The 12,242-nt window shown below is 38.7% G+C and overlaps 1 protein-coding gene and 1 pseudogene across 2 annotated transcripts in view; one reads left to right on the top strand and one right to left on the bottom strand.

The window, feature by feature from the left end:
• Window positions 1-12,242, bottom strand: part of FRAS1 (Fraser extracellular matrix complex subunit 1) — a 460,089-nt gene that overhangs the window by 369,271 nt on the left and 78,576 nt on the right. The gene's annotated exons all lie outside the window — the stretch shown is intronic.
• On the top strand, window positions 12,116-12,195 carry LOC119472923 (annotated as a pseudogene).

Raw genomic sequence — 12,242 nt, 5'->3', positions numbered from 1 at the left:
TTGTGTTTTTCATCTCCATCAATTCATTTATATTCCTCTCTATGCTGTTTATTCTTGTTAGCATTTCATCAAACCTTTTTTCAAGGTTCTTAGTTTCTTTACATGGAGTTAGAACATGATCTTTTAGCTCAAAGATGTTTGTTATTACCCACCTTCTGAAGCCTGTCTGTCAATTCATCAGACTCATTCTCAATCCAGCCTTGTTCCCTTGCTGGTGAGGAGTTGTGATCCCTTGGAGGAGGAGACGTATTCTGGTTTTGGGTATTTCCATCCTTTTTGCACTGGTTTCTTCCCATCTTTGTGGATTTATCTACCTGTGGTCTTTGTGTTTGGTGACTTTCAGATGGGTTCTCTGAGTGGACATCCTTTTTGTTGCTGATGAAGTTTTTTCTTCTCTTTCTTAGTTTTCCTTGTAACAGTCAAGCCACCCTGCTGTAGGACTGCTGAGGTCCACTCCAGGCCCTTCTTGCCTGGGGATCACCTGCAGTGGCTGCAGAACAGTAAGGGTTGCTGCCAGTTTCTTCTTCTGTTATCTTTGTCCCAGAAGGATACCCGCCAGATGTCAGCCAGAGCTCTCCTTTATGACGTGTCTCTTTGATTATACAGGGATTGGGAAGCTGCTTGAAGAGACAGTCTGTACCTTATAGGAGCTCAAGTTCTGAGCTGTGAGCTCCGTTGTTCTGTTCAGAGCTGCTGGGCAGGTACGTTTAAGTCTGCTGTAGTGGAACTCATAACTGCCTATTTTTTCCACCAGGTGCTCTGCTCCAGGAAGGAGGGGCTTTATTTATAAGCTCCTGTCATTCTGCTGCCTTTTTTCAGAGATGTCCTGCCCAGCAAGGAGGTAGCCTAGTCACAGTCTGCCAACACAGGCATTGCTGAGCTGCCATGGGCTCTGCCCAGCTGCTGTGTGAACTTCCTTGCAGTTTTGTTTATAGGTGTATAGTTAGAACTGCCTCAATAATGGTAGACTGCCTCGGTAATGGCGGACTGCCTCGGTACTGGCCGACTGCCTCTGTAATGGCAGATGCCCTTCCCCCCACAGAGCTGGACCATCCCAGGTCCAGCTGTGCTTGCCGTGAAACTCTCAATCCAGAGCGTTTCAGATTGCTGGTCTTTTTAGGGGTGGGACCAGCCAAGCCAGGTCACTTGGCTCCCTGTTTCAGCCCCATTTTATTCAGTTAAACAGGTGACTCTGTCTCCCAGGCGTTCCAATCGCCAGTTGAAACAGCATCCGGATTTGTGTGAGTTTCTGTGGGGAGACCCGATGCACTGGCTGAAATTGCCACCCTGGAGACTCGTGGCATTTTCAGCCTGGGAAGCTCCTGGTCTGTGGGCAGTAAAAATTCATTTGGAAATGCGGTGATCACTCAGCCTCTGTGTTTTTGCTGGGAACTGCAATCCAGAGCTGCTCCTATTTGGCCATCTTGGATCCTCATTCCTACACAAAGGGTTTTCTACCTGCTCACCATGGGACCCCATTTCTGCCTAATACCAACCTATTTGCTCTGCAACATCTATCACAGGCCATTTGACTTCATGCTTGTCCTCAGGGACTCTGACTTGACCTGCCCCCTTGCTTTCTGTGCCTAACACAGGAACTTAGCTATCACCAGCTTCTTGAGCCCAAGACTTGTTTGGGCCAGGTGGCCAATATAATCCTTATTATAAGGGCCAGGGGTTGGGGGAGGTGGACATGGGAGGTTGGACAAGCAGAGCAAAAAATCTCTTTCTGCTACGATCTTTGTGAGATGTGGCTATGCCCAACTCCTTTCATGTCCCTGCACTGAAGAGAGAAAAATGAATTAGAACTCCTTACACTGCTTCTGTTGGAGGAGGAGAGAAAAACTTCTTCTAACAGTCCAAGTACAAAGGGAAAACAAAATATTATTTTTGTCAATACTGGAGATATGAAGTCATACGTCACATTGTGACTTGGCATTAATTTTTCCAAGGAAGCAAAAAGAAACCACAGCACTATAGATCAGCCCCAGTATGGATTACAAAGTTTTGCAGATTAGGACGGAAAACTAATGTTTATTTATCATAATTTAAAATATTATTTTCTTTGTGGTGGTAGGGCAGGGGGTGGCATTGTGAGCCCCAAACAACTTTTAGGAAGTGCTCATAACTTAGAAGGAAACCCATCTCTAAATTGTGGATCTCCACTAATAAAACCATTTTAAATATTACTCACTCTTGGAATAATTAGGTAATTCAATTAACCGGTCTCAAGCATATGAAATCTTTAACCCCCAATTTAATTAAAACAGAGAATTTTTGTCTTTAACAGTGAAAAATACTATAGAGACTTTTCTAACAATAGGAAAAAAAAGTCAAAATTTTCAAAGAATGAGAAATAAAGAGGAGTTGTATATCTACAATCTATGCATGTAAATTTACTTATAAAAGGGTGAATAAATATGGAATGTGAAAACATGCAATAAAATGCTTTTGATAAGAATTTGGCAATGTTCCACCAGTCTCTACTGAAACACCAGTGTCTTCACTGTCTCTTTTGTCACCTGCGGTTTGGGTGTATTTTTCTAGAGACCAGCAATACATGACATGGTGACAACCGTGTGTCATCTGCCTGTTGCATCTTGTTTAATACCACTTCAAACCCTGGAGGCTTCTAGCCCTGCATGCTCAGGTGTATAAAAGGTTAGAGAGAAAGAAATAGGCTCATCCCACAAATTGTTTTCTAGCAGTTATTAATAAAAACAACTGGAATGCCTTTCTGAACTTTCGTGTCTTAGATAATTCCATTTTACTGTTTTCCACAACACAGGATGGTTTATACTGACACAGCAGGGAACTAAAACAATTCTAACAACTTACCTTCTCTTCAGGAAAAACAGCTTCATACTTCAGAATGAACCAGATCCTGAAAGACATTCCTGCCTTACAGCCTCAGGAGAAATAACTCCCGTTTCCAAAGTTATCAGATAAAGGCAAAACATTCACCTAACAGGCAGTGACAGAAATGGAATAAATGTAACAACAATGACAATGGCAGCCAGACAAAATTTACAAGAGTCTCTATGCTGAAAACCCTACAGCTGAGATAGATTTATGTTTTTGCAATCATTTAAAAGGACATTTTCCTCAAATGTAACCCATCACACTCAATCTTCATTTACAACAGTGAATTACTGCTTTCTGTTTCCTCAGAAAGGACAGTGGTTGCTCAGCAATGTGGGATTCCTGTAGTGCAAGAAAACAGCAATTTCAAATCCAAGAAATAGTTCTTGTGGTACCGTTTCTACCTCTTCCCACTTAAAACCAAATTTTTTGGGGAGACTGAACAACAAGACGAAAACACATAATCATAAATTTCTGTTGATTAACAGTATCTTCCCCAAGTTAGTGCTATATCCCATGTATACTGGTTAAAAAACCTTTTTCTTGTGGATCATTTAAGGCACAGGAGTAAAATCTATGTTTTCTCCCTTCTTCCAGCAAAAAGTCAACATCAACACAAGGAAAAATAATGTTAAAATGGCAAGACAAGACACACATCAAGGACAAAGTATGTTTTCATATGAATAAATTAGTAGTTTGCATAACTTTTGGCCACAACTTTATACTTATGCTTTTCTATATTTGATTACCAATGCTTGAAAAATGCATGGAGTCAGGAATTGGAAAATGGGTGACGAAATTCATCTTCATCGAACTTATTTACGGAAGGCAAAGTCTTTATAGCAACTTTCTATGAATAGCCTCAATTATCACTACAAAATTTCTACTTTGCCTTTTGCTACAAGGTGGATGGTGAAGAGAAGTCTCATTTTGCAGATGAAGCCATAAGGCACTAGATGAAATTTTAGAAGTTAGGATTTTTGTAGGAAATAACTTTCTAAAGCACAGTTTTATACCCTTGCTGCTGACAGAAGATGCAGACATGCCCAATATACTCCCAATATAGCCCCAAGATTTTGGCAAATAATATTAAAAATTGTAATAAAGTAGATAACATTTAAGACTTTATCTAGAAATAATAATACTGAGTATTTATTGAATTCTTATTCTGAATCAATTGCCCCACCTAGATTATTCCATTTAATCCCCAAAACAATCGTCTACGGGAGGTGCTATAATGATTCCCACATCACAGGTGAGAAAATCAAGGCATAGAGAAGCTCTGACTGCACACACAACTTGTATGTGACAAAGGTCTTCACCATGAGTTTAAATTCTTTGTATTGTCGTATAAAACAATAAAATAGGGTTTATATATATAAACTAGCTCACACTACTAATATAACCTATGGATTCGAGATCTGAAAAAGATAAATTCTCATTTTAAATAATGTGATTATTTCTTTTGATTAAAATAAACCTATTTCTTTTCTTTTCTTATAAAGCTCCTTTTTATACATTTTTTTTTTTTTTGAGGAGGATTCTCTCTCTGTCTCCCAGGCTGGAGTGCAGTGGCATGATCTTGGCTTACTGCATCCTCTGCTTCCTGGGTTCTAGTTATTCACCTACCTCAGCTTCCCAAGTAGCTGGGATTACAGGCATCCACCACCACGTCAGGCTAATTTTGTATTTTTAGTAGAGATGGAGTTTCACCATGTAGGCCAGGCTGGTCTCAAACCCCTAACCTTCATTCAGTGATCTACCCACCTCAGCCTCCCAAAGTGCTGGGATTACAGGCATGAGTCACTACACTCAGCTCATCTTTTTATAGATCTTTAAATGGCTTATGTCATTTTATGCTTGCATTTGGGTAGCAAAATAAGCCACTGAAAGACCTCAAAAATGAGGATTTATAAGAAAATAAAATATTCTAATCATGAAAATATATTCTGCCTTTCTGTTTTTTAAAATTATAATACATAGCATGTACAGGTGTTTAACATTATTAATATTAACAGGATTATTATAAACATTAAAATTCTATCACTTTGTCTACCTTTGATTTAGTGATCTAGTTAGAAATAACACACTCCAATACCTACATAAACAAAGCAGCCAGTGCTTACAAACACAGCTTCTTGGCGGCAACAGCAAACAAAGGTGCATATGCCTCATCCAATAAGCAAAACTACTAAACACATCCAGCTGATGGGAATACGGGCATAACGTTTCCAAAGGTTCCAACTATTCAAGAGAAATCAAGAAGTCAGATTTTCCTATGAAATCTGCATATTTGATATGTCAGCAATAGATTCAAAATTTTCTAAACAATATGAGGGCCCAATTAAACCTGACTGCAGGCTGTATTTGACATGCTTGACCTATAGTCCTCTAGTTTGTAAATTATGGAATATGTTGCGTTCTTACTGAGAGAAACATTTAAAAAGTCTTTCTCATGTTCTATGGATATATAAACATATTACTTAGGCTTTTTTCATCTATTCTTGCCTTTTTCTTTATTACAAATGTACTTATGGGTAAATTAAAAACTTACAAAATCACAAATCACAGGCACTATAAATAAATGATAATTGCCACATTGATTAATAGCAATAGATACCCACTCTGACTTGTAGCAAAGATAAGAGCTTGGAGATGACGTGCATTCCCTGGAAAACCCTTTCTTTCCCATGGAGGGAAAACACTCTAAATCTTTATGAATGAGAGTAATAAGATATAGCAATAATCATGAAATTAGTTCTAGGTTTTGAGTAGTTTTGTTTTGTTTTGTTTTGTTTTGCTTTTTTGAGACGGACTCTCTTTCACCTAGGCTGGAGTGCAGTGGCACAATCTCGGCTCAGTGCAACCTCCACCTCATGGGTTCAAGTGATTCTCATGCCTTAGCCTCCCAAGTAGCCCAAGTAGCTAGGATTACAGGCACATACCACCATGCCTAGTAAATTTCTGTATTTTTAGTAGAAAAGGGGTTTCACCCTGTTGGCCAAGCTGGTCTCGAATTCCTGACCTCAAGTGATCCACCTGTCTCGGCTCCCAAAGTGCTGGGATTACAGGCGTGAGCCACTGAGCCTGGCCAGTTCTAGGTTATTTTTAAAGGTAAATCATATCAAGCTTTTGGAATCATTACTGCAAACTTTACAAAGTCATGACTCACATGGTCCAGAACAATGTCACAATTAGAAGAATTTCCATTTTCCCTAGCATCTCCTACAATTGTCCCAAGGAGTTCCAGAATAGAGTGCATAGCAACATGAAAGCCCTATTTTACATTATTCTCAAACAACACACAATGTACCAGAGCCGCTCATTTTTCTACTCCAGGAAGACTCACTCATTTATCCACACCAGCCCACTTTTTCTATCTGCTTTCCTTGGTCACTTCCTCTGTATTTTCCATGCCCATCCTTCATATTCCCAATACATCAAGTTCCCCTCCAATGGAGCTTCAAAGGAGTTAGTTTGTATTCCGATTTGATAGCTTGTCTCTGAAGAATTCATCCATTGAGTGTTGTACTTTCTTTCTTCAGAGAGTGGAGGGCCCAGCGAGTCTGTGCACAGACACATACTAATGAGTTCTGCCCCATCACACAAGCATCAAATATGTGTGACACATGGCACTGCTGCCTGAATGCTATGAAACATGATTGAGAGGGCTGCTCTTGATGTCAAAGATTTCCTAGTATTGCCTAACTGAAAGTGAGGTACAGTAATGATCTTAGGCAATGTCTATTGATTCCAATCATGGTGTGTGGCTACTCTTTATCACTACTGGACACCCACACCAAAAACACTGTGATCATAACTTTATCACCATGTCAACGTAACAGCCATGTTCCAACAGGAGAGGTAAAGACCGCAACAGCAGGTGGCATAGTTAAATTGACCGCAGAATCCAATATCAGCCTACTTTGGGAAAAGAGGTCATAGGAGATACAATAAATGAAAACTTAGTTTTGCTACAAAGAACTGAAATCAAAAGAACTCAAGTGCCATTTGCTTGGAGTCTATTATTGCAGCAAGCCTAAATGTATAACACACACTATAATTTCAAGGTGAAATAGAAATATTTTGCTTCTTGACTACAACATAGTCAGGAGAATTTAATTTATCAAGTGTTTCTCGAGCAACATAACTAGTGATCATTCTTTTCACTCAGCAGAGCTTAAAGGAGGAACTTCCACAGAGCAAGCAGAGAGTGCAGCTTCAAAGGCAACCTAGAAGGGGCAGCTGGGACTCCGAGGCTGGGCAGGGGACTGTGTGGGCATCCTGACCCTGAGCAGCAGAGGGACAGTGCACTTGAAAGGACATGGAACAGCACTGCTGGCTGCAGCGGGGGTCCTCCACCCCACCCTTATGGAACCGGCGTAGTAGGAGAGTCACCACAGGGGTATTCTGACAGGAACATAGTTGAACTGAGACCACATTTGTCCCACATCCTCAAAGTGATTGTTAGACATATTTTGCTAATGGCATAATACTTAGAATCAGTCAATTCAATTCAATCTCTGAAAGGCCCCAAGAAAGAGGTCAATTTTTAGACTACCAAAGTTACCTGGGAACAGTGTCCTATTTAGGTCATGGAAAAACAACAACTTCTTTAAGGAATCTTACACACAAGACAACTTCGAGTACTCACAACTAAAATAACCACCATTAGCCAGATAGGCATCATTGCTTTCTCTGGGGCAGAGGGCTGGCTCTGGCCACCAAGAGACAGTCATAAAATAAAGCAGATGAAAACAAGTTGTGTTAATTGCCTTATTTCATACTAGCACTTCCAAAGATCTGGAGAGCAAAAAAGAAAGACCGCATTTGGGTTTTATGCCACTACGTAGATCCTGTGAAAGAGATAGACAGGGATATAAAAAAAATAAACAATGAGGACTTTGGATTAAAAGAACAAACATGCTCAGATATGGACATTAAAGTTTTGTCAATGTTTTACATGTGCTAAACTCAAAAAAGTAAACCTGAGAAATCTTTCATGAATTTCAATTGTTTTCCAATTTAGTTCCACCTTACAAAAAGAGAGCCTTGCACTTCCGCCCTTTGAATACTGTCAGTGGACAATTATTCAGAACCAAGCTGTGAGACTAAGTGTCTAAGAGCCCAGAAACAGCCAAAGGCAAAAGCATCCGTTGACTCTATTTTAGAACTGGTCAGCGAGCCGCAAGCATAAGGAGCACAATGGAGAGATCACCACATGAAAGAATTACGTTGTTTGCTGTTTTTGTGTATTTTTTTTTAACTCTAGCTGCTTGGCAACTCTCCTAGATCACAGCTTTGGGAAAGAAATGTATCTCCCTGATGAAAAATGAGCTAACAGAGATCCCATTGATGGCCCACTCACCAACTCTGTATGAGTCCATGGGTTTCACCCGACACAAGAAATTCAACCAAATTAATTTCCTGAACAGAGAAAAAGGACAGGAGGAAGTTGGGGAAAGTAAGCCAGGTATGTTTGCTCAGACGTAAAAGATACCACAGTATAAGCAGAATAACATTTCATCTGACCACAGGAAGCACAGTGTTTAAAATGTATAATTAAACTTTCTTCTTTACTGCCTGCTCTTCTCAGGGAGTCATAAATAAGCTCCTAGAGTGCCATGGGTTTCTGTATTAGAAAAAGCAAATCACTGTATGTATTACCAGTTAACTCGAAGAAAAGGTCACAACAGAAATAATAGTTCTGAAAAATAACTTTGCTTTCTAGCTATAATCTTTCCCTCCCTTTAGATTTTGTCTCCTTTCCTTCCCATTTCAGCATAATTTATACTATTTGCTTTATTCTTGGTAATGTATTTGGAGCAAAATTAGATCAGTTTAATTTTTTCAGTTTTCAGTTTGTTTTCAAAATAACAACAATCTTTTATCTTACATTAAATGCAAGCCAAAAAATTATTGTTTAGATTATGTTAATCCAGCTTAAAAATTAAGCAGTCCACATGTAGGCTCTTAACCAATAACACATCATTTTGGAATAGTTCTGTTCCAGCCAACAAATATCCACTGAAAACCTACTGGAAGTCAGGCCCTGTCCTAGGTGCTAGGACTACAAAGATGGCCAAGCTATGGCCTTAGAATTTTATAGTTTAAAGCAGCTATCTGAATCAATATTTTATTATCTGTGTGACGATAACAGAGAGGTGGTGTGAATAACCAAAGGCAATCCTATGCCTAACCCAAAAATAATGCAAATCATTAAAGGAGACTGTCACTTGGAGTCATTCATGCTACTCCACTGCCTCTATTCCTCACTGGGCCAGGAAAATGGTAGAAGAAAATGCAGGAGACCACAGAGTGGAGATCATCTGGAGACAAAATCAATTATCCGCTGCTAGATTGTCAAGGACTGGGTATACTTAATCTCCCATTTTTAGTACATGGAACTATGCATACTAACTCTCAGATAATTCTGCTTTGTTTGCTTTTAATTACCCATCTGCTAAGATATCCAGTTTGCTTATTCTTGCATTTTTTTCCCTCCAGTGATTAAAAATGGATTTTTTTTTACCTTTGTGGGTTTTAAAATAATCACAATAAGAATGATTTCAAATGGTTACATGAATCCGATTGAAATGAGCCTAGGAAGAAATGTAATATTTTCTGATCTTCCCAGTGTCAACTGTTTTCTTTAGAAAACTCAGTTGACATTGGGAAGATCAGAAAATATAACATTTAGGTGTAAAGCAAGTACAGTGATGAAGACTGGGCCTTAAAACATGCAAATATTGATATCTTTAAAAGGGTGGTGAGTATATGACAGTTCCTTAAAATGTCATTTTTCCTTTTAAGAACAAAATTTTATGATTAAAAAAAATTTTAAATGGGTTTTAGATAAATAAGCCAAGGTTATTCTGAGCAAGTAACTTAAATCCATTAAACCTCAATGTCCTATTCTTTACACAGAGACAGTATACTTACCTCGAAAGTATGCACCATTAGTTCCAAGAGAATGAGATCAACAGAGACTGTAAGTAACAAATTATCTGTGTGTGTCCATGAAACACAACTCAAGACACAAACCCCGAGAGTGAGTAGGGTCGTTTCTGAATATAAAGAGCATGCCATATATTAGCTTATCATCTGCATGCAGTCTCTTAGCCTCATGAAATAGGAAAAAGAAAAAAAAAAAAAAAACCATAAATTACAAGTGGCTGTAAAGACAGCAAATCATAGTGAATAATCTGCAATCCAAATGAAACTTTCTGCTGAACAAAAATTTTTGATAGAAAAAAATTTCTGCTGAACAAAAGACTCTGAAAAATTTGCAGATAAAGAATTTGATCTCGTTGCACAAGAGACATCTTGAAATAACACTGAGTTCATACACTTTGGTTAAATATCACTGGATAAATGCTAAAATCAATGTTATAAAGAATATAAAAAGATTCACAGAATATAACAAGGTAAAAATTATGAAAATGTAAAGCAGATTCAAGAAACAATGAAAAATCTGCTAAATTTTTTCATATTCTGTTCTCAAGATAGACTAAAGGCAAAAGATACTTTGAAGAACACAGAGTAGAAGACTCTTATATTGCTTTATTCTGCCTTTCTATTATTTTTAGAAATTAATATCACCTCCTCCTATCAGATGAGGAGGAGGACAGCCTTATGAAATATACAGACAGTCTTTAACACTCTTCAAGTGCTAAATGTTCTAAATATACTTCTGGAGGTTTGTTGAGCAGTCAGAGGAAAGAGCCGTCTATTTTCCATTTCAAAGAGCTTCGACAAACAATGATGAGTCCGTCAAATAAGAATGAAGTGTTTAGACAGAAGGCAATGTAACCTGGTTTGTTAACAAGCCAAAATCTTGTTAGTTTCAGGAAGTGTACGAAATTCAATTTAATTCCACAAAAGCTTTTGCAACCCCACCATATTCACAGACCCATTCTGGATCCCAGAGTTTCAAAGAGGTACATGCACAAATGGACCCTGTCCTCATCTAGCTCATAGTCTGATAGATACTGACATTGGACACTCCCAGACACAAAGTAGGCAGAGGGTAGAGAGTACAGGGAGTGAAGGCTGGAAGGCTATCAAAAAGTCTTGTATGCTATGAACAAAATCCTCTAGGGATAAGATCAATCTTTAAGTTGGAAAGATCATTGCAGCATCGGTGTGGAAGAGCCTAAAAGATGGGTAGGGGTGGGACAGGAACACAAATTGATATAAAGAGAGCTGTTACATCACAGTGACAATCCAGGCAAGCAATCACAAAAGCTCAAGTGCAGGCCAGGCCACTGAGGATAGGAAAAAAGGGAGAGCTCTGTGCTACATTTAGTCAGTAAACTGTATTTCCAAATACAAGAATACACAAAGAAAGACAAAAGGAAAGGCAAATTTATTCACAGATGTCAACCTTTCTTAATGGCAACACTGACATTTATTTTCCTAAAATACAGCATAATAGTATGACAACTTATAGCATGACATGGCACAGAATAGAACAAGGCAAATATGACTTTGCATCTGAGCTGTCACTTAGAATCAGTCCTGGTCCAGGACAGTAGTTGACCAAGTCTGATTCCTTACATATACAGTCTAAGATAATTATTGCAACAGAAAGCAAAGGCATTCACCATCTTAAAAATTAAAATATCTCCCCAAGAAAGAGTAAGAATTCTTGACTATTCAGGTCAGCCTTTAGGCCTTAGCACTCTGATGGTTATAATAGAAAGATACAAAAGATGAGGGCTCTAGAAAACCACAGCTCTAAGGAGCCAGGGAAAGCATCTCCTCATCAGCTACTCTTCCAATCTCTTGACATTCTCTTATTATGAGAGAATTGCAACCGAATGCTTTTTCTTTTGTAAGTCTGCATTACGCCTGGAGGAATGCGTATAGTTAGGAAAATGTTTTACTTTTCCACCTGCAGGTAGGTAATAGCACATTTAGAGAACTTATGTATTACTATCTTACACTCAGGGCAAGACCATGATCTTCGACTTCCATTAGGCTTACCTTGAATACACAGAAAATTAAGTTCCCTACCAAAATGGCAGGTTTCACTGCCCTGAAGCACACTGCCTCCCTCAGACACCATCTTTTTTGGATAGTGAGGCAAGTGACTTTTCGCCAGATTAACAACTAGCTACTACTGATGAGACAGCGGGTCCACTGAGGGAAGGAACTGTGTCTTTTCTGTTTGCTATCAATATCTCAATGACCAAGAACCATGACTGGCACATGGTAGATGCTCAATAAACATTTTGAAACAAAATATCCTAAGACTATACTTTCAGGGATCATTTCTATAGTTGGTTACTAAAGAAGTTTCTCTGAATGTGTAGAGCACGGAAACAAAATATCCTATTTCAACTTGGGGAAATGGGAGCTTTTCATCCACAATAAAA

Source organism: Cebus imitator, unplaced genomic scaffold (assembly GCF_001604975.1).
Source record: "Cebus imitator isolate Cc_AM_T3 unplaced genomic scaffold, Cebus_imitator-1.0 Scaffold123, whole genome shotgun sequence".
NCBI lineage: Eukaryota > Metazoa > Chordata > Mammalia > Primates > Cebidae > Cebus > Cebus imitator.
This window is presented reverse-complemented; position numbering and strand designations above follow the sequence as displayed.